General features: G+C 51.9%; 1 protein-coding gene and 2 pseudogenes across 10 annotated transcripts in view; 1 reads left to right on the forward strand and 2 right to left on the reverse strand.

Annotated features, from left to right (window-relative positions):
- Window positions 1-23,345, forward strand: part of LOC149333768 (uncharacterized) — a 135,424-nt gene that overhangs the window by 34,446 nt on the left and 77,633 nt on the right. The window lies entirely within an intron of this gene.
- LOC149333769 (uncharacterized) lies at window positions 385-2,628 on the reverse strand (annotated as a pseudogene).
- LOC149333770 (uncharacterized) lies at window positions 9,341-14,082 on the reverse strand (annotated as a pseudogene).

Consider the following 23,345-nt stretch of genomic DNA (forward strand, 5'->3'; position numbering starts at 1 on the left):
AAATGTGGAAAATCTGGTACAAAGTAGAGGAAACGACCCGGTTCAGTAGGGTGCTGGGTCCTGCCAGCAACCTTTTCTTTTCTTCCATAGATGCCAAATAAGTGCCACATGCCTCTGCTCCATGTAGCTCCATCGCATGTTATGAAGTCAACATGCAGCCCTGCATTCTCGCACATTATCACGGCTTCCGTGACAATCTTGGCTAGGATATCCGCCTTTACATTGCTGTGCGAGGCAAATACACCAATTATCTGGTTCCACTTCCCTGTGAATGGTTGGAACAAAAGAACGAGGCCATGATGCCTTGGGCCTGCAGAATGCTGGAAAGCGGAGCGCGCAATGGGTCCGTGGAGTGTCGTTGCACTTCACAGGCGGGAGCGCAGGTTACACGCTCCAATAAAGGTCAGCAGGTGGCGTAGTGCTTTGATCTGGCTCCCACCAGAGTGTGGAGGGAACAGGAGGTCGTCCAGAGTGGCGCACGGCAGGCCGAGGTCTCTGTATCCCTGTTGCATCCGTGAGCGCTCCTGTGAGAGCGCAGGGCACGCACATAAAATGTGGGCCATTGACTCGGCACTGCCGCACTGCGGGCACACAGATGACGGGGGATCACAGTAGCGGTTGACACGGTCGGCGGACCACCCAGAACCAGTGCGCAGGCGAAGGAGCAGGGTGTAGTCCGCCCACGCGAGTTTGCGTGGGTCAGTTGTTGTGAACCTGGCTGCGGTGGCCACACGTGGGTCGGGGTGGAGGCGCCGAATGGTGCGTCGCAGGGCTAGTTTTGCGTTGTCATAAGGGGTGACGAGGCGTGAAAGGGGCACTTTCGGATCGAGAGCGGCCCGGGCAAGTTGGTCAGCCGCCTTGTTCCCCTCAACGCCGACGTGTGAGGGGACCCATTGCAGAGATATCTGGCAGCCGCGGGCACCGTGCAGGTGAAGTTTGAGTGCTGTGAGCTGCAGCAGGCGACAGCCCTTCTCGGGGTGTTGTAGAGCTTGCAGGGAACTCCTGGAGTCCGTCAGGATGGCTGCTTGATTGACGGCCGGGTTAGAGCTTAGGATGTCGGCCGCGAGCGAGATGGCTGTCAGCTCTGCTGAGAGGGACGATGCCGGCGCTCTGAGTCTGATCTGACGGACGGTGTGCAGAGCGGGGGCAATGCAAGCTGCTGCGGCCCGTCCCATCTCCTCGTTGATGGAGCCGTCTGTGTATAGGAGCGTGTGGCTTGCGAAGTCTTGGTGGACTTTTGCCACGACTTCCTGCTGTAGGGCGCATCGCGGGGTGCTGCGTTTTCAGATGACACCGGGGAGCGTGGTGGAGATGCTCGGCGGCCGATAAGTATGCGGCGGCGGAAAGCGGGGCGGTGGTGGTGGTGGTGGGCCGAGCAGCTGATGAAGCTGTTTGACAGCCCTCCCCATCCGCGTGCGGGACTGCGCTCTGAGGTGCGACAATAAGCCCGCACAGGTGCCCGAGCGCTGCATGCGCTCCACATGGTTGAGAGCAGTCAGTTGGGCGCGCAATGAGACAGGCCATGTGGCTGATTCGGCATAGGTCGCTGCGACTGGCGAGTTTCGGAGGAGTCCATAAAACTGACGCAGTGCATTGCGGTGCGCCTTGTCGATTTGGTTCCACTGCGCTGGCGACAGGCCAACGAGTGGGAGGGCGTAGAGGGTCCTGGCAGTGGCGATCGCATCGTATATGCGCAGGCAGAACGCAGGAGGGCAGCCACTGCCTTTTGCGAGGAAGCGCCGCGCGATGCAGCTGACGAGGGCTGCCTGGCTGCGGACGGCTTTGAGCGCGGGTCCCCAGGTGAGGCGCGAGTCGATGAGCAGGCCCAGATAGCGCACGCTCTTACGCCACGGGATTGGGGCGCCATTCAAGGTGAGCGGGGCTGTTCGATTTTGCGCCGCCGCATTGTTTAGGTGCACCATGAGCGCCTCACTTTTCCCGGGAGAGAGAGTGAGGCCTATGTCCTTTATATATATGGCTCGCAATTGTGTTCAGGGCAGCCTGGATTTTCATTCGAGCTGCGCGCCCGTGGCGGGTTGATGAACGCGCGAAGACGGCGATGTCGTCCGCGTACATTGCGATGCAGACGATGTTTCGGAATGCAGTCCGGTAGCCGAGAGAGCTCGACGTTGAACAGGAATGGGCTAAGCACACTGCCCTGAGGCACGCCACATGGAAGGAGGTGTTGAGAGCTGGTGGTGTTGTTCACTCGCACACACATGCGGTGGCTCTTGAGGAAGGAGCGGAGGTATGTGTAGAGCCTTCCTTTGATGCCGATGGCTGCGAGAGCGTCGATGATGGCCCAGTGTGGCACTGAATCGAAGGCGCTCTTGACGTCGAGGACGACGAGAAAGCCCGCCTCTCCGCAGGCACGGGCCTGTTCAAGTGTGGCGACGACGTCAGAGATGCAGTCGGCTGTGCAGCGTTGGCGGCGAAAACCACTCTGCAGTGGCGAGAGCGCGCCGCAGGCGGTTACGATCCATTGAAGCCTGCGAAGGGCCATGGCCTCCATCGTTTTCCCCGCGGCCGAGGTGAGGGAGATGGGCCGATAGGAAATGAGCAGCTTCCTCTGTTTGCCCCGTTTGAGGATGGGCACGACAACCGCGGTTTGCCAGGCCTCTGGGAGGGCGCCGCTCGTCCAGACCTCGTTGAATGTCGCGAGGAGAGCCCGGCGCTGCGGGGCATCGAGGTTTCGGAGCATTTGGTATGTGATGCCATCCTCCCCGGGAGCGCTGCCTCGTTTGCGCGTCGTAAGTGCAGTTTGCAGCTCCCCGATGGTAAGGGGGTCCTCGCAAAGTGAGTTAATCTGCACCTCAACACGCTGCGAGATGCGGAGCGCGGGGGGAGGAGGCAGCGCCGGTCGTGCCGCTGGCGCTTCGGGGATGAATTGAAGCGCCAGGCGCTCAGTCAGCTCCTCGGTGCTGATGCCCAGGTGGATGGCTGCGGTGAGAACGGGGTGTCTCGGCAGCTTGGGCTGCAGCATTCCCCGGACGATGCGCCAGGCTTTCGGCTGGTAGCGCGGATCATTGAAAGTATAGCACAGTGCTGCCCAGCTTTGAAGGCGGCGGCGGCGAGCGTGTCGACGACACACGGCGTCTATGCGGTTGTACACCGTCTTGACAGACAGCCGTCGAGTGCGTAACATGCGCCTTTGGGCTTGCCGGCGCGCGGCGCGAAGGTTCAGAAGTTTGATGTCAGGCACGGGAGTGCCAACAGAGACCGTGCATACAGTTGAGGCCTCCCTCGCGCACTGAACCACAGCGTGGAGGAAATCCGCGTCGGGTGGGATGGCGGCGCACCTTTTGTGAAACAGTTCCCACCTGGTCACCACGTAGGAGCGCGTGCGTGGGCGCGTGATGACTGGCAGCACTGCGATGGGGTAATGGTCCGACCCATGAGTGTCTGGCGCGCACTGCCACACATAGTCTCGCAAGCAGGCTGGCGAAACAAACGCAATGTCAATTGCCGTAGGGACTCCCGGGGCGTTTAGGTATGTGGGATCGCCGCGGTTTATGAGGACGAGGCCAGCGGTGAGCGCTGCGTCGTATATGTCCTTGCCACGCCGATCGCACCGTCGCGAGCCCCATGCAGTGTGATGGGCGTTCAGGTCACCGCACAGAATGCAGTCTCTGGTGAGCCGCTGGGTAAGGCGCGTGAGGACAGTGGGATCGCACTGCATGCCAGGGCGAATGTAAACACTCGCCACCGAGGTGTCGGTGCCCCGAATGCGCACTGTCACTGCGGCACACTCTGTAGAACCGCCGGCGAGGTCCGCGACATCGTGCACCACATGTGGGAGTTCGGCGCGCACGTACACAGCCACTCGTGGCTTGCCAACGGGGTGGGAGGGGTTGCGGCACGGGGAATCAATACAGGCCACTGCACCGCACTCCGAAGCACTGCTGTAGCCAACGTAGCCAGGGAGCGAGACGTCCTCTGCGCGGCAGTAGGTCTCCTGCAGTGCCAGGACGTCGAAAGGGTGCAGCGGCAGGTGTGCTGCCAGCTCAGCTGATCGGCGGCGCAGCGAGTTACAATTCCACTGTAACACACGCGGCCGAAACGCAGCTGAGCTAGCCATGATTAGTGAGGGCGCGTTGCGCGACCAGAGCTGCTGCACACAACTTGCGTGCTGGAGACGTGGGAGGCAGCTCCTCGATGAGCGCCTGAACGGCTGCCGAGAGGGCAGCGATGATCTTGTCACGGGGATCACACGGGGGTGCCGTGGCCGTTGCGGTTGGGGCTAGACCGGTAACCACATCGCGGTATGATCACTGCACTGAGGGTGCGCTGTTGAGGGCAGATGGGGTGCCGCTCTGGGTGCTAGGATGCGCGGCGAAGTTGTGTGCAGCGTGCGCGCTGGGATCTGCTGGTGTTTTGGGAACAGGTGAGGACTCTGTTGCGGGTTGCATGCGCTCTCGGACGAGGCGTCTGGCCTCGAGGCGAGTGATGTGCCTGTCCGAGGTGGCCATGGTGACCGCAACGCGTCGCTCGTGCTGCCAGCGTGGGCAGCGAGGCTCACTGGCCGCGTGCGTGCCGCCGCAGTTGACGCAGCGTGCCTTGGGAGAATCGCACTCGGATGGGTGAGGTGCGGCTCCGCAGCGAAGGCAACGGGGCTGTTCTGTGCAGGCAGCAGTGGCGTGGCCGAGCATACCGCACTGCGTGCACTGTAGCGGGCGTGGGAGGTGGGGACGGACACGGTGCCGAAGCTTAAAGAGCGCGATCACTGGCGGGGGGCAGAGACCGGCGAAGCGAATAACCAGGTTGTCCCGGTTTCGCCAGCAGCCGAGGACGGGGACGCGGCTCTCGATGCCAGCCTCTATATCTTTGTTAGCAAGAAGTGGCCGGATTCGTTTCGAATAAAGAAAACTGGTTTATTTTAAGACTTAAGGATACAAGAATGAGATAACTGGATTATTGATACGTAGGAGGTTCGGCGGATCTGCAGAGTTGGGAGGGCCTTGCCGACGCGTCTCGTATCGTCGGCGCCTCTCGGTCATCTCCCTTCCCAAGCTGCAGCGGTGGGGCTTATATAGCCTGAGGAACGGTGGCCCCTCAGAACTGGCCAATCCAAAGGCAGCACTCGACGGCAGTCCGAAAGGACCAACCAGTGACCGCGTGGGCCAACCGCTTCAAATTTTGCCGCGCGTTGGCGTCCGGGGGAGAAGGAAATTGGTGCCTCGCTGTCTCGCCTCTTGCGACAGGTCCAGGCGTGTTGCTTGAAGATGCTTCTCCTTAGGACTCCGCTGCCGTAAGGCGCAGCATCGTGGATTGTCAAGGGACGCTAGTAGGAGAAAGTTAGCGGCATGCAGAATTGGAATCGGGGGGGGGGGGGGGGGGGGGGGGGGGTTCCAGGCATGACAGTGTGTAAGTTATGGGAGTGCTAACACGGCCCTTCCAAAAATTGCACCTGAGGACAGGCGCACGTTGTGGATACTAATTCCTCGGTGTCCAGGGCGCGTTCCTTGTACCTTCTCAGCTGTTCGATGTTCACGGTTTTCTCGTTTAACTTTCCAGGAATGTGAGGGATCCTGCTTATGACAGCCATGTTGGGTCCGATCAATGCTGTTATTTCGAACGGCACTTCATATCTGGGATCTAATGTAGATCTTGCGCCGATTTCTAGAAGAACGAGATCTCCACACTGGAAATGCGGTGTCTGACGTCTTTCGTTGTAGCGTCTCGTTTCCTCCTGGCTCCTCTTAAGAGAGTTTTTCATGTCCTGGCGCCCCTTGGCCATTTCGTGGAGTCTTTCTGCGGCGTCGATTTCTTCAAAGGTGGTTTCAATGTTCAGTTCTCCGGGCACCTTCGGGTCGTAACCGTGCATGAGGTAAAATGGACTTTCGTTGCTGAGGCAGTGCTTTGTGACATTCATACCGAACGTCGCCTTAGGCAGTTCCTTTTTCCATGATTCGGAGTTGCTGATGACCTTCCTTAGTACTTGTTTCAGTGTTCCCACCATTCTTTCAATCAGTCCGTTTGACTGCGGCCAGTACGGAGGAGAGTTCACGTGCTGAATTCCAAGACTGTGGTGAACTTGAGCTGTTCGTTTGTTCATGAAGCCTTTTGCTTGATCCGTGATGACGATGCTGGGCACGCCGAATCGGGGAATCCAGCGGTTAGTAAGAAAATCCAAATAGTGCTTCGAGGAGGTGCTTGGCACTGCCACCGCGTCCATGTACCTTGTTGAGGTGATCGATGCATACACGTACATATCCTTCGTTTCCATCCAGGGGGCCCATATGATCGAGAGAAATGACCACATTGGGCTCGCTCGGAATTTCTCTGGGGTTCAGGCACCCTTCGGCTCGCGTCGTTCGTGAGTTTACGACTTGGCACGTGTGGCATGACTCGATGTAACTGCGGATGTCCTTCGCTATAGATGGCCACCAATACTTTCTTTGCACCAAGGCCTTTGTTTTCTCGCTTCCAAGGTGTCCGTTGTCGTCATGAAACACCGCCATGACACTGCTTCGGAGTGCCGCGGGAACCACAACTCTTCTGCAAACGCGTCCTCTTTCGATAGACGTTTTCAACACAATGTCGTCTGCAACTTCGTAGCTGGAGCTGTTCGTTCCAGCTTCGACACGGAACTTTTGGCATTCGGGGTCACGCTCTTGAAGTTCGCGTATGCGGCTATGCTTGCTCACGATTACGGTGAGGCAGGTGAGATCGTCGCTGGTCACTTCGTTTTCGCTTGGTTCAGCTTCCAGCGTTTGTCTCGAGAGAGCATCTGCAGCAGCATTCTGTCGTTCAGGCCGGTGCTTGACGTCGAAGCGGTATTCCGCGAGGTATGGTATTCATGGTATGGCTGCGTTGCCGTCGCGGTGGCGCCGGCATTTGCGACCCCCGGTGCTCCTCGGGGGACGCGCTGTTGATGCTCGCTGCTGGGGGCGCGATTTTAGGCAGCACGAAGGAGCTGTCCAAGTCGTTCTCCAGCAACGATGCTGTGTGGCCAGGGTTGCAGCCATGGGGTGTGGAGATGCCTTGACAGGCAGTCTCTGCTCCTTCTTGTAGCAGAAGAATGGAGCTCTCTTCTCCAGCCTCCACAGGGATGGTGATGACTGTGGATGGCGTTGGCGTTGAGGTCCGGGGGCTGTCGTGTGATGGTTCCGACATGCCCGCAGGGGCGTTGGGGGTGAGCGGGCATTGGCCAGCGCTGACAAGATGTCGAGCCTGATGTTGCAGCTCGATGATTTTGGCTGCGTCAGCGTATAGCTGGTTGAGCATACGCGAGCAGCCGACGCTGCCAGAGCGGCGGCGTAAGCTTCGGAGGCCTGATGGGGCACCCTCCATCGTCTCGTTAAGACGGTTTGGTTGTCTAATTTAAGTTATAGACGTACTAGTGAGCCCCGTGGTGGGGAAAAGATAGAAAACTAGAGGAAAAGGGGTGGGAAATTAGGAGCTGCGGTGGTACCGAGCTCCACACCAAACGCAAAACAGAGAATGGTTGATGCCACCATATCGCGGGGGAGAGCGAACCGGTCGCACCGGGATTGGCCCGAGAGACGCGCGGACCTCACGGAGCAAGCGCGCGGAGCAGCCAGTGAGGGGGGGGGGGGGGGGGGGAAGGGCGGGCCTGCAGAATGCTGGAAAGCGGGGCGCGCGATGGGTGCGTGGAATGTCGTTGCACTTCACAGGCGGGAGCGCAGGTTACACGCTCCAATAAAGGTCAGCAGGTGGCGTAGCGCTTTGATCTGGCTCCCACCAGAGCGTGGAGGGAATAGGGGGTCGTCCAGGGTGGCGCACGGCAGGCCGAGGTCTCTGTATCCCTGTTGCATTCGTGAGCGCTCCTGTGAGAGCGCAGGGCACACACACAAAATATGGGCCATTGATTCGGTCGGCACTGCTGCACTACGGGCACACAGATGACGGGAGATCACAGTAGCGGTGGAGACAGTCGGCGGACCATCCAGAGCCAGTGTGTAGGCTCAGGAGCAGGGTGTAGTCCGCCCGCGCGAGTTTGCATGTGTAGATTGTTGCGAACCTGGCTCCCTTCGTGTTCACCGTCATGTTGTTCGTCATATCGAAGTATACCGGGGTTTGATCAGCATTGCTGATCTGGCTGAGCAAGTATCGTCGTGAGTCGCGAAGTTTGAGGAAGTGCCTATGGAAGACAAGGACTTCCTCCTCGTATGCGGCAGGTAGCTTCTGGCACATGCTTGTATGCCGACGAAGAGAGAAACCAGGCGCTTGGTGGGACGCCCTTTGGCTTTGACAATGGGAAGTGTAATGGCACATCCTTCTTTAGTCACTTTTTCCGCCATTTCCTTTGTGACTGTTTTTTCTAATGTACTATGATCGCTTTTGGGTGCTCCCTCATCTTCACTGCTGCCATCGGAATCCATAGAACCGTACGTTTTTTCTGCCTCGCTTCCCTTCAGCCATGCTGTGTTTGTCTTCAAGAATCCTAATTGCCTTGCAAAGGTTTCCATCTTGCAGTCAGCCAAATTGTCAGCAATGGCCTTTAGTGTCTGCATTGCAAAATTGTACCGCTGATTTCGATTCATTTTTTCAAAGCTTAGTCCAGGCATTGAGAGGATTTCAAGATACTCTGTGGCCCCATGGTATTTTAATGGGATAGCGTTAAGGGCCTTGTGTCGCAGAAAAGCCGGTGTCGTCGTAGGTGTCGGCCGGGAGCGAAAAATTCCAGGAGCATTAAGAAAAAAACCCGAATAGGAAATTGGTCCAGTTGGGGAATCGAACCAGGGCCTCTGGAGTGAGAGACGAGCATGCTAACTAACCACTCCGCCATGCCAGCTTGATGGTTTGGAATGAACAAAGGCACGTCTAGTGAATGCGGTGTTGTCTTAGAAGGGTGCTTTAGAGACATGTACCGTGGTGTATATTAGTAATTGTGAGCATGTAAATTACAGAAGTCACAGTTAAGTGAGTAGCAAGGTATGTTTCCGCTACTTTTCCTCTTCACTTGGCGCACACATAGCGCCATCGGGCGGCGGCCACTAAAACCATTCTCTCCTCGTCCTCCTCGCAATGTACGCCATTGCCCCAACAGATAGCGCGCAACGGCAGCACTTCCCGCTCGTCTCGTTCGGGCGCAGTGGGGCCGTGTGGGGATGCAGGAATCACGCATTGACCAGCAAACGCAAGTCACATCCAAGGAGTGTTCACCATGAAGCTTGCGGCTTGCCATCTTTCGTTGGGCACGGTTAGGCTGCCCTTTCGTTACGCTGGTGTTCGGGTTTGTCGAGAACGATATGTCGACGAACTACGCCTGCAACTTGAGTTCCGCGTGTTTCCCATTACGCTATCGCGTCATACCCTCAAGGCGGAGCTCCATTGTCCCCTCCATTTTTTTCATTATTCGCTTGCTCACTTGATGACAAGAAGTCACTCTGATACCATTTAAAACCAGCGCTTTCGAACTGCCTGTTGTAGGTCTGGCTCAACATCAAGCTTTACGCGAACGGCCAAGAAATGGCGACGTAGTAGGCCCATCTTGGAAAAGAAAATGCAGTCACGTACTTGTTATTCTAGTGATATGTGATGCCAGCTATCACCGGTTGTAGAAGCCACAGCATACTGTTTTTCAGACGTCTGTTTCACTTCCGCGTCACTATCTTCAGCTCTGATTAGCTGTTTCCTGATCACTAAGCAAGCATATGGTGTCAACATTTTTGAACGCAGTTCTTCAACTACTTTCATGTGGTTCTAAAACTGGCAAGTTTTGAGCAGGGTTACTGAGCGGTATGCTTTTTGTTGCATTATGGTTGCTAAATTCAGTAATCTGCTAAAGGTATCGTGAAGCTTTGTAGACGATGAGAGGGCTGTTTTTTTTATGAAACTGTTCTGTGCTTCTACTCGGTTAGTTGTGTTTGCTCCACAGGTAAACTCTTGGTCACAGATGTTCTTTTCTTCATAGAGTTCCAGTTCTTCTTGATGTATTGCACAAGTTCTTTACTGGCAGACCTTTCAAACTCGCGTCTTGCTTCATCATACTTGTTTGCTGTTGGTGCATGCAACATTTGGTTGAATACCTCCATCATAAGTTCTCGCTCTTCGACAGACCTTGCAAATTGGCTGTCTGCCGTTCTGAATGCCTTTACAACATGAAATCGGTACAGTTGTACAGATGGCACACTAGGAAAAGTGCTCTGAATTGCACTGATTTCTGAAAAATCATTGCTTATGATTATTACATGTCTTTTCGGAACATGGGTTTTCCTTGATGAAAAGCTCCAACATTTTGGAGACATGGTGACACTGTTCAGAAGCAACAAAAGCGTATACAACCACCTGGCTGTCTCCACAACCTTCTTGTACTAGCAAAAGAAAAAGTGGCATCTTAAGTTTGTTGGTTCTGTAAGTTGCATCTAGTAGACACTAAATGCAGACACTAAACCTTACCACTCGTCAGCGGTTACCAGCACTGTTGTAAGTTGGAGGTCATGTGAGTTCGTTCCATGTGTTGAGACTATGCACACAGCTTTTTTTACCATTCTTTTCTGCTGTTGGAGTGGAGGTAGGCACAAGTAATTCCTGACCACTCGTCAGCGGTTACCAGCACTGTTGTAAGGTGGAGGTCATGAGAGTTCGTGCCATGTGTTGAGACTATGCACACAGCTTTTTTACCATTCTTTTCTGCTGTTGGAGTGGAGGTAGGCACAAGTAATTCCTGACCACTCGTCAGCGGTTACCAGCACTGTTGTAAGGTGGAGGTCATGAGAGTTCGTGCCATGTGTTGAGACTATGCACACAGCTTTTTTACCATTCTTTTCTGCTGTTGGAGTGGAGGTAGGCACAAGTAATTCCTGACCACTCGTCAGCGGTTACCAGCACTGTTGTAAGGTGGAGGTCATGAGAGTTCGTGCCATGTGTTGAGACTATGCACACAGCTTTTTTACCATTCTTTTCTGCTGTTGGAGTGGAGGTAGGCACAAGTAATTCCTGACCACTCGTCAGCGGTTACCAGCACTGTTGTAAGGTGGAGGTCATGAGAGTTCGTGCCATAATGTGCACAGCTTTCTTGCTCTATTTGAGCTGCATTCTCTTTTTGAGTGCTGGTCATGTGGCCAATTGTGTCATGGCCAAGCGTATTATGCGAAGCATCGAGGTGAATTCCTCCCAAAACAGCAAGGGCATCCGGAGCTTCTTTAGTGGTACGCTGTGCCGGACACCTCGTCAGTCGCACTAAGGGCATTGGTGATAATTTCTGCTTCAGTCAACTCACCGGCTACAGTAATGCCGTCATCAGTGCCAAAATAGTCGGTAAGCTGTACTTTAGTGGGAAGCAGGGCAATGAGTGCCCTATTGTCTTCATCCTTGTCAGGCGCTGCGACCTCTGGGCTTTCAGGCAGCTTCGGTTACCGAAATCCACTGTGCCTGAAGCAGTTGGCCACTACTGCTGCCGGCATGTTAGACCACGCATGTGCCAAAATGTGGATTGCGCTCAGGAGTGGTACATTGTAGGGTTGTTTTCACTCCACGTAGAGCAGCGTATGCTCCAAAACTTGCTTCCGGTATTTTTCGTCACGTACTGGATGATGCCTTGATCCGTTGGCTGTAGCGCGGTGGTCGTGTTTGGCAGTAGAAATACCAGTCTGATCACCTGCAGATCAGAAACGCTGCATTGCGCAGAGCAGTTGTCCACTACTAGGAGCACCTTACGTTTCTTGGCGCTAAATCGACTGTCCAGCTCTTGTAGCCAGGAACGAAATATTTCAGAACTCATCCATGCCTTCCTAATTAAGCGGTAGTTGACTGGAAGTGGTTGATATTATAAAAACATCTTGGTTTAAGCGCCTTCCCGATGACAAGAAGAGGAAGGCGCTCTGTGCCCGTCGTGTTGGCCGTTGAAGCACGGTCACATGCTGCTTGCTCCTTTTCCTTCCATTATAAGGGTCCTCCTTGAAGGTAATCATCTTATCCAGCAGAACTTTATAAAATCGTGCTGTCTCGTCCGCATTGAACTCATCGTTTGGGTTGTAGGCTGCGATGTGTTCCTGAAGTTGGACGTTCTGCCAGTCCCTGACTTCCTTGTCGAGCGCACCTCTCTCCCCGCACACTGTTTTGAATACCATTACATGTCTTTCCTTAAACCACGCAAGCCAGCCCTCTGATGCTTTGAAGGAATCAATGTCCATGCGGAGGGCATAGCTTTCTGCTTGCGTGCAGATTAATGGCCCACTTAGTGGGAGCCGCTCGTCCCTCGCGGTCCCAATGCACTGCAACAATGCATCTTCCAAATAAGGGTGGGCTGCGGGTTGCATATGCTTAGTTCTGGAAAGCTTCCAAGATTTGCGCCTCATTTTTGACGCAAGTTCCCAGGGTGCTTCGCTTTACGTCGAACTGGCGCGTCACCTTTTCACGGGAGACTCCTTCCTTCAGCGCCTTCATAATTTCCACCTTTTGGCCCAAGTCTTTGGCCACTTACTTAGCCCGCTTAGCTGGTGTCGCCATCACGGTGGAACGGAATGCCACAACAGCACCACAAAGAAGCTCATGCACGCGCACCACTGCGACCCAACACTAAACGTGTCAGGAGGCCTAATTCGCACGTGGAAAGTCGCAAAATGGCTCCTTCTCGAGCGTGGAGGAACGAAACAACTAAAGAGGCTAAAAGAACTGTTCTGAGCGCGAAGAGCCTAAGACCTGCGAAGGAGCAGCCTTCTTTTTTCTTTGTGCAGTTCAACCCATCCGAGTCTTTCCCAGGTCTGACTTCGCCCACCCGTTCTTAGAAATCCCTAATTCCCTTCCCCTAGCTACATTTGTTTGTGTTGTTTGTCCAGCTGAAATATTTTTTGAGTAGGTTTCAAAACAATGCTTATAATTCTTATCGAAAGTTTTTATAGTTTTGCTTTTATGGGAATTGAATTCGGTCTTTTATTTGTGCATGATCACATGACTCCATTGTTTTGCAGACTTGTCGATTTTCTACCGTTCCATTGTGCGAGCGGTGCGAGCGTCGTTGCTGCGTTTGAGCAATAGAATTTCGCATGCTTTCGCAGTTGCCAGCACTGTCAAAGATGAGGTCACCGTCTTCATCATTTTCGACCTCTTCTTGCTGGGGTAGGTGCTCTAGGTCTTAAAAGAAGTCCCTCTCTTCGTTGCACATGTTGTGCGGCACACATGCCGCCATTACGATGAGGCCTCGTTGATGCCTCTTGCGGATGGATGCCGCTTGTGGCGTCCATAATGTACAGCCTTCTAAAACATTGCTTAAGCAGTCCAAATGAATTTTCCATTACGACCTTTTGCTGCGAGTGCACCTTATTGAACTTATTCTTCCACGAAGGAAGGCTTCGCCCATTGTCCCAGTATGAAGCCAAAAGCCAACGTAGTAGCGGATATGCCGAGTCACCAAGCAAGTATCCATTACTGCATTTCTGAGGACAGTCTTCAAACAGAGGACTTTCGTGAAATACCTTAGCGTCATGGGCCGACCCTGGAAACCCAACGAACACATTAATGAACCTATTGTGATCGTCGCACATGCCCTGCAGTATTATTGGCGGCCACTTTTTATGGTTGTGGTATGATTGCGGTGACTCTGCGGGCCTGCCGATCTCGACATGGCAGCCGTTTGCGCAGCTGATTGTGTTGCGTGGTCCCTTGCCGCCAGTTTCCGCCAAGAAGGCAGCCTTGATGCGCTCCTGCTCATGCTGGTCAGGCAAGGCGATCACGGATGCACTGGTGCTGTTCAAAAAGTCCAGCACTCTATCAAAGCAAGCACTTACTGACGAGACTGCCACTTTAAATCGGTCAGCCAGTGAATACATGCTTTTCTGGTGCCCAAGGTAGCCTAGAGAGATAAGGCAAGTCTTTTCGGCATTCACTTGAGGGCGACCTCCGGTAGAGTGTGGAAAAAACTGCGACACTTCGAAAGAAGTTACGACAGTTTCGGAGGTGCTGCGAGGCAGGCGAAACAAACACTTGAACTCAGTCGTAATATCGCCCTACGGCTTCTTCGCAGTGACGAGGCATGCAGTTCCTCTTCAGTCTCACCATCCTCGTCACTGCCACTGCAGTAAGTTCCTCTTCGTCACTGCTGTCGGAGCCTACAAGCTCCATAGCTGTTTGTATAACCATTGGCAGCAGGTCGCGGTCCACTTTCTTTTCCTTCATAGCTCAGAGAACACACGGCATACAAGTGCACTGCACGTGCTCGGGCCGGTACATGGTTTGTTTTGCCGGGCCTGGGCCGGGCCCGGGCCTGAAGTTGTGGGCCCAGGCCGGGCTCGGGCTTAAAGCTGCGGACCTGAGTCAGGCTTGGGTCCATACAGAAACGGCTGGTGTCCGACTATTCACTCACTATTGCAGAGTTAAGTACACAACTGCGGCATTGGAGCAGCGACATGGATGAGCTATGGGCCATGGTACGCGCTGAGAAAAAAACTAAGCTTTGTTCATTGACTTATCTATTTCCTTATTTCCACGCCGCGGTGGTTTAGTGGTCAAGGCGCTTGATTACTGAGCCGGGGAACGACGGTTTGCTCCTAACCTCGGCGGCCGCATTTCTATTTAGGCGGCAAGCATGACAGCCATGTATTTTGTAGTATTATTGCTCGTTGAAGAAATTCAGGTGGTTGAAATTATCCGGAGCCCTCTGCTTCGGTGTCTCTCACAGCCTGACTCCCCTTGGGCCCTTAAGCACCAAAAACATAGCTTTTATTTTATAGCTATATTTTTCTCATGGGGTAAAATTCAAAAACTAAAGCGCGTTCGGTTTTCTTTTTGATCACCTGACCGGAACGTCTCGTAAATGAAATAGCCAGAAAGTCTCGCGAGAGTTTGTAAATCTCATCTCATAAGTCTATCCCTCCTCACTTCATCCTGATTGTCATGGCAAGTGTTATCACGCGGTTCGCGCGCTATCTTCTGTTCCACCAATAAGAGTAAAATTCAACCGGTCTTAATTGGCAATTGATCGTTCGTCATCCCAAAACATGCTTATACACTAATAAAATGCATTCGGGAAGAACATATTAGTTTAGGACGCTTATAGTCTTCAAAACACACACCGTGAAATACTAAAGCCTTTCAGCATTTCGTTTCTGCTGAAAGGCGACCATTTCGGCTATGAGTTCAGCCTCTGAGATTGCGTCCACTAAAAAAATGTCACCCACTGCTTGCTTTAATGTTTATACATCCGGGCGGCAAAATATAACTGATTAAAATCATGGGGGAATGCAAAGTAGTCTACTGCGCGCGTATGCAGCTCTTTTTGTTTGGCTCTCGGAACTCCCCGAATTTATCATTGCGCACCTACACGAGATCACTGTCCAAAAGACGGGCCTGCCGAGCACAACTCTTAATCACTTCCTTCTGGGTTAAAAGTAACCAACTTTCTGCAAGCCAAACTGTGGTTTCAGAACCTTTGTTGGCCAGTTTCTTATCGGTCCATTAGCAGTCTACTTGCTCGAGTGAGCGGTATACCTCAAGCGTTACTCTGAAACGGGCCGGGCCCGGGCTGGGCCTCACTCTGGGATTCACGGGCCGGGCCGGGCTCGCTACAGCGATAATTTAGCGGGCCTGGGCCGGGCCCGGGCTCGTGCAGTGCTCTACGGCATACAATAACAGGCATGACAAGTGTGCGCGTGCGTTGCAAATGAAGCAGAAGACTTGCACGAGTTCTGTACTTTAGCACTTGTTTCTGTTTGGCACTAGTGTCACGCTACGCCTGCACGTCTGAACTGGCGCCGCATGAGTGTAGCACTTGCTGTGCACTGCATGAACTAGTGTAGATCGTGCAGGGTCAAGGGCGTCCGCAGAATTTTTTGCAGGGGGTTGTTGGCGCCGGAGGGGGGGGGGGGGGGTATATTCGTAGCAAAAAGGTCCTATTTGCGGAGTGAATTTATTTATTTATATATAAATAAAAAATAAGTAAAATACACACATGAAAGAAAAATTACAAACAGCAAATTAAAGCGCGGCTAGGAGAGATACATTGGAGCTTATCAACGAAGAAACAATTAAAACTAATAAAAAAATGCAAAAAGATACTATCACTTCGTGGAGAAGTGTGCTCAGTCTTGCTGCATACGGGTTCTCGGCTCACCCGGATTGATGACCAGCACACAGCACAATATGTTCACAAACACGCAATTACAGTCACTCACTCACTCAGTCAGTCTTCCTTGAACAGCAACTGTAGGCGCCTCGGATTTTTGTGGGCAAATTGCGTAATTACACGGGTGATAAATTCATTTCAGTGCTGCATTACACGCTCTCGGTGCACACTCATCATACATATTGATTGAAAAAACGGTTGAACGCGTACGTCGAAAACAAAAGATGACTATATATACAACGAAAACTTATTTACAAGATAAATGCACGCTCGCAGCCTATACACCTCGCTCCATCTTGCTCGCGCATCCGCACAGTCGAGCAACCGCGCACACACTGCTTGCCGCTCGTCGTTTTTTCGTCCGCTGTCTTGGTTGTTCTCAGCTTCGTTGACAACCGGCCACTAAAAACACCGAAGCACAAACACAGAGGCGCGCACAGGTGCAAGGGCTTACTTGCCGCAATATCCCCGAATGTGCACTCTGGGGGTGAAAGGAACGCCGCGCGACTTCCGAGGGGAAGGGACACTCGAGACTCGCCACTCCGGTCGGAAAATTTGTTTTTGTGTTTTTATGGGGTTCAGAGCCCCAGAACGACTCAGGCTATGAGGGACGGTGTAGTATAGAGTTCCGGATAATGTCGACCACCTGGGTCTGTTTACCATGCACTGACATCGCACAGTACATGGGCGCTGTTGTGTTTGAGGCCCAGCCAGAGGGGACAGGCGAGCCATGCAGGCGCCATCGGGCTGCGTTGACCAAAGGCGCTGGTTTTCGGAGAAGACGTAAAGAACGCTGGTGTAGGGCGCCTCTAGAGACTGCGTCGCCGTGAACAAAAGCAGCTAATCCCCTTTGCTGAAGATTCTGAAAGCGGCGCTTCTACCGAACTGCGCTCTCCCGAGGATCGGAGGAGACAGCGAGCGGCGCCGTCTGGTCGCCCGCTTGCTACTGAGCACCCCGACAAAGTGGGGGTGGACACGGCTGATTTGTCCTTCCCTCCTGAAGAATTGATCGGTGGCCGGCGTACGAAGGCGAAAACAAGATGTCCTGTGCACTGTCTGTCTCCGTGTCGCTTTCTCTCTAGAGATCAAAGAAACAGACACCCCTCTCAAGACGGCTCGAAACACATGCTCACAGGTGCCGCTGTATGTGTGCAACAGGTCGCCCTTTTGTAGAGCTAACGATGGCGTGGTTTGACAACGACGGAACGACGCGCGCCCGGACGCGGCATTTCGCAGATGTGACCCAAAGCGTGGAAGCGGAGCTGCTTTCACCCTTTTGGCTGAGCGCACCACCGACCCTGGCGTGCGGCCATCACTCACGGTTCGAGTCAGTGATTTTCCAGGGGGGTGCAGCCGCCCCCCCTTGCCCCCCCCCTCCGGACGCCCATGTGCAGGGTGTATCGAACGGACTTTCCTCTAGTAAAGTGAGAGCTTGGTAGGCATAATGGAGCAAGGAAGGTCATTTTGGCTACCTATTTTTAACTATTATGGTTGTGAGTGACGAAAGTCACTTCTTGCAAATTTTTCCAACACTTAAAGCATCCATTAGAAATGCAGTATATTACCAGAAGATTTTTCATTAGCACTGTTGTCATACTTCATGGTGCTTAGTCTTAAAAACAGGGAGCTAGTATAATTGCACTTCCCCAATGCCGTGAGGTGACTGAACGACACGGTGACTCTTCGAGGGCATGCCAGTGATAGGCAATGGTGTAGCGGGACACATCACCAAAGAATGTCACCTCATGTAATTACTTCTTAAGAGTTTGACAAGTGTGTATGGTATACTGCATCCCCTTCAGTGCACCAAGCAATAATTAGAATGCTTGCAAGAGTATAGCTGCTATGTTACCAAAGGCTTTGAAAGTATGCCAGCCACCTGGATATTGGCCTTGAAGGATAACGGCATTGCTGTAACTGTAGGTGGACACCTCAATTCACAGACTCTATAAAAAAACAAAGGTTGACTGGTGTAGGAAAGTTTGGGCTCTGAGAACAGCAAGGGGACTGTGTCACTGTCTGCTCGCCTTCACTTTTATCAGGACAGTTTGCAAGTTCACTGTCATGTGGAGGTGTTGAACTTTTTCTCCACGACTATTTGTTTTTCCGTGCACAAGCATTGTTGTAAAGCACCACTATATTTCTCTCATCTTCCTTGTACAGTCCTCGGCACGAGCGCGTCTGTTTAAAGCGCTAGAACGCCACCCGATGAGACAAAGAAAGTGAAAGTTTTGGACGTGTACTCGGTTGTGAAAAACATGCGGGCACTAGACCAAAGGTGCGTTGGCATACTATTTGTCCTGTCAACTGCACTGTACCAGTTACAGAGCAGCTGAGCCAATTTTCCCCTTTATTGTTCATCGGCACACCGCTACAGCGCTCTGCAGGCTTGCTGACTGCGCTTGCCTTTTTGTGAAAGGCGCGCAACAGTTAAGGCAAGCATGAATCGGTACTCACGTCTGGGTTCAAGATGCCTACACATGGCATCCAAGATGCCTACACATGGCATCCGCTCAAACGCAGCTGTCAACTTGCGGTTAAAAAAGCGACGGCTTGCCTCAGCGCTCGTCCTGCTCCTGCTGCACGATGTGGCACCTGTCGTGTTCATAGCGAAAATCTTGCCGCGGTGTTTCGTCATGACAAGGGCCTGTGATGGGAAATATATGAGAATTCCATACTGAACTCGATAGGAATTGGATGCGGTGAGCAACCATGTACCTTCAGTCTGTCGCATATCGCTTGCGAACTGCCATTAGGCCTCCTAATGTGATTCCCTCCAACGTACACGACTGCAAAATCTGCACGCTTAAGATTAAGGCACAGGGCATTGTAGCCCTCGAAGCTGGATGTGCAGGTCTCAACCGACAGGCGTACACTTGGGCAAGTACTGCACAATCGCTTCATTTGGATGTCGCCAAAGGACGCCTTGCAGAGCCATTGCTAAACTGGCACAATACCGCGATATGCACATCTATACCTACCTAGGTATTTTTCTTACTTCTGAGCAAAGGGATGACAGTAGCGATGCGTGCTCTGGAAACTCGCCTTAGAAATTATAGCAGCGCTACCCCTCGTAATGGAGGGGACAATCCGGCCCGGCACGAGTTTCCGGATGATGGTCATAGCGATGCGTGCTCCTAAAACTTGCTTCAGCACCAACAGTTAATCGGTGTGCGCTGAATTAACGAGAGTTCGCTGGTATAGACGTATGTACGCTTTTGAAGGGAGAGAGGAGCAGGTCAAACTCTCCGAATTAACAGGGGCCAAATAAATGAGGTTTGACTGTATAGACAGATTTTGCACTGTGCACCTGTAGTAACTATCTCTGTATACACACTTGTACACACTATAGATACAAGTGTCATGAAAGTGGCTCGGGACCCTGCATAACATACCGTACAATGGCTGGCACAAATCTGTTAGCACGTAATATCAGAAATAAACGTGCGTTCAATGCTTAATTTCTGGGTCGGCGGCAGTCTCTATAAAACTTAATCGCTTGACTAAACTCCCATGACCGCTTTGCCACGTAGACCATAGCTGCTCCCACTTCTTTCGGAGAACTCGTTTGCCTTGAGCCTTTTGTGTAGTGACCTCGCAGCTGCTTCGGCGGCTTTAGGCATTTGTCCACTACAGTGCTAAAGAAGTGCACTTGTCTGGCTTCATCCACATTTTCAGTTGCCTATGAGTGGGGTCACTGAAATTTGCTCATCAGGGAGTGCCATACACATCTCTCTTGGTCCCAGTACGTCCTGAACGTTGACTCATTACTGAAGATGACTTGATGTCATTCAAAGTCTCTCTTGCTTTAATTGCCTGAAAAACCGAATCATACTTTCCTCCGATGTGCCTCGTTAGAGAAGATAGGCGCAAGGAATGCCTGTCCAGTCAGCTGCAATTACAAGCACAGTCGTAAGTTGGAGCCCGTGAGAGTTGGTGCCGTGGGTTGAGTCAATGCAGACAGCCTTGCCGCCATAGCGGAGCTACATTTCCCTCTGGGTACAAGTTATAAGGTCCATGTTAATGTTCTTGACGTCTTTTTGTGAGAGCAACTCTTTATCAGCTTATAGCAAGGCTGAATCTGGGCTTTCTTCCCGGTCATGGATCCACATCTGCATACTGACAAAGTCATCGGGGTCTATCTGCTGCTCATTTCCAGTTTTGTACTTGTACTTGTAAGATAGGCGCAAGGAATGCCTGTCCAGTCAGCTGCAATTACAAGCACAGTCGTAAGTTGTAGCCCGTGAGAGTTGGTGCCGTCGGTTGAGTCAATCCAGACAGCCTTGCCGCCGTAGCGGAGCTACATTTCCCTCCGGGTACAAGTTATAAGATCCATGTTAATGTTCTTGACGTCTTTTTGTGAGAGCAACTCTTTATCAGCTTATAGCAAAGCTGAATCTGGGCTTTCTTCCCGGTCATGGATCCACATCTGCATACTGAAAAAGTCATCGGGGTCTATCTGCTCCTCATTTCCAGTTTTGTGCTTGTACTTGTAAGATAGGCGCAAGGAATGCCTGTCCAGTCAGCTGCAATTACAAGCACAGTCGTAAGTTGTAGCCCGTGAGAGTTAGTCCCGTGGGTTGAGTCAATGCAGACAGCCTTGCCGCCATAGCGGAGCTACATTTCCCTCTGGGTACAAGTTATAAGGTCCATGTTAATGTTCTTGACGTCTTTTTGTGAGAGCAACTCTTTATCAGCTTATAGCAAGGCTGAATCTGGGCTTTCTTCCCGGTCATGGATCCACATCTGCATACTGAAAAAGTCATCGGGGTCTATCTGCTCCTCATTTCCAGTTTTGTACTTGTACTTGTAAGATAGGTGCAAGGAATGCCTGTCCAGTCAGCTGCAATTACAAGCACAGTCGTAAGTTGTAGCCCGTGAGAGTTGGTGCCGTGGGTTGAGTCAATGCAGACAGCCTTGCCGCCATAGCGGAGCTACATTTCCCTCTGGGTACAAGTTATAAGGTCCATGTTAATGTTCTTGACGTCTTTTTGTGAGAGCAACTCTTTATCAGCTTATAGCAAGGCTGAATCTGGGCTTTCTTCCCGGTCATGGATCCACATCTGCATACTGACAAAGTCATCGGGGTCTATCTGCTCCTCATCTCCAGTTTTGTACTTGTACTTGTAAGATAGGCGGAAGGAATGCCTGTCCGGTCAGCTGCAATTACAAGCACAGTCGTAAGTTGTAGCCCGTGAGAGTTGGTGCCGTGGGTTGAGTCAATGCAGACAGCCTTGCCGCCATAGCGGAGCTACATTTCCCTCTGGGTGCAAGTTATAAGGTTCATGTTAATGTTCTTGACGTCTTTTTGTGAGAGCAACTCTTTATCAACTTATAGCAATCCTGAATCTGGGCTTTCTTCCAGGGCATGGATCCACATCTGCATACTGACAAAGTCATTGGGGTCTATCTGCTCCTCATTTCCAGTTTTGTACTTGTAAGATAGGCGGAAGGAATGCCTGTCCGGTCAGCTGCAATTACAAACACAGTCGTAAGTTGTAGCCCGTGAGAGTTGGTGCCGTGGGTTGAGTCAATGCAGACAGCCTTGCTGCCATAGCGGAGCTACATTTCCCTCTGGGTACAAGTTATAAGGTCCATGTTAATATTCTTGACGTCTTTTTGTGAGAGCAACTCTTTATCAGCTTATAGCAGTCCTGAATCTGGGCTTTCTTCCAGGGCATGGATCCAGGGCGTAGCGTGACACTAGTGCCAAACAGAAACAAGTGCTAAAGTACAGAACTCGTGCAAGTCTTCTGCTTCATTTGCAACGCACGCGCACACTTGTCATGCCTGTTATTGTATGCCGTAGAGCACTGCACGAGCCCGGGCCCGGCCCAGGCCCGCTAAATTATCGCTGTAGCGAGCCCGGCCCGGCCCGTGAATCCCAGAGTGAGGCCCAGCCCGGGCCCGGCCCGTTTCAGAGTAACGCTTGAGGTATACCGCTCACTCGAGCAAGTAGACTGCTACTGGACCGATAAGAAACTGGCCAACAAAGGTTCTGAAACCACAGTTTGGCTTGCAGAAAGTTGGTTACTTTTAACCCAGAAGGAAGTGATTAAGAGTTGTGCTCGGCAGGCCCGTCTTTTGGACAGTGATCTCGTGTAGGTGCCTGCATACGCGCGCAGTAGACTACTTTGCATTCCCCCATGATTTTAATAAGTTATATTTTGCTGCCCGGATGTATAAACATTAAAGCAAGCAGTGGGTGACATTTTTTTAGTGGACGCAATCTCAGAGGCTGAACTCATAGCCGAACTGGTCGCCTTTCAGCAGAAACGAAATGCTGAAAGGCTTTAGTATTTCACGGTGTGTGTTTTGAAGAATATAAGCGTCCTAAACTAATATGTTCTTCCCGAATGCATTTTATTAGTGTATAAGCATGTTTTGGGATGACGAACGATCAATTGCCAATTAAGACCGGTTGAATTTTACTCTTATTGGTGGAACAGAAGATAGCGCGCGAACCGCGTGATAACACTTGCCATGACAATCAGGATGAAGTGAGGAGGGATAGACTTATGAGATGAGATTTACAAACTCCAAACCATTCATCCAAACCATTGCCTGCCGCGCCTCATCACGTCTCATCAGATATGGGTTGGTCAGCTCATGTAGATTATGTGGCAAACAAAGCTATGCGGAAGTTAATGTATCTAAAACGGGCCCTGCGGTACTCTACGAGGGAAGCCAAACTTTTGGCTTATGTGATGTGTATTCGCCCGATCTTGGAATATGCGAACGTGGCATGGTTTCCGTTTGCCCAAAATCAAATATCTACTCTCGAAGCTGTCCAGCGGAAGGCCGCACGTTTTATCTGCAACAGATACCAGCGCACCGACTCACCCACGCAGATGCTGACCGAGATTGGGCTTCATACAATAACCAGCCGTGCGCTGCTACAACGTCTGAAATTTTTGTACCTTACCTTGCATAACATGATTAAAGTAAATCCTGATACCTACATTTCTTTCAATACTTGCAGAGAAACCCGTCATAAGCATCAATTCACACTCCAAGAATATTTTTGTGCCAATAATACCTACAGTTTTTCGTTTTTCCCGCGAGCTGTGCGTGAGTGGAATTCTTTAGATCAGAGTGTGGTCTCGCAGTCTTCAATTGACAAATTTGTTGAACTTGCTAGCATTTCTGTACTGTCATCAACGCGGATGTGATGTCATCACTTATGTGTCTTCCTTTTGCTTTTTATGTATAAATGTAAATCTGTGATAACGTCAGTGCATGAATGACGGTATCCTAAGTGTTTTTTTTTATGTGCTTGCCTCTTTTTTGTTGCAGTGTCTTCGCATACTCTTGTGTA

The sequence above is a fragment of the Amblyomma mixtum genome, chromosome 8 (assembly GCF_055824585.1).
Source record: "Amblyomma mixtum isolate Tamu chromosome 8, ASM5582458v1, whole genome shotgun sequence".
In the NCBI taxonomy this organism is placed as follows: Eukaryota; Metazoa; Arthropoda; class Arachnida; order Ixodida; family Ixodidae; genus Amblyomma; species Amblyomma mixtum.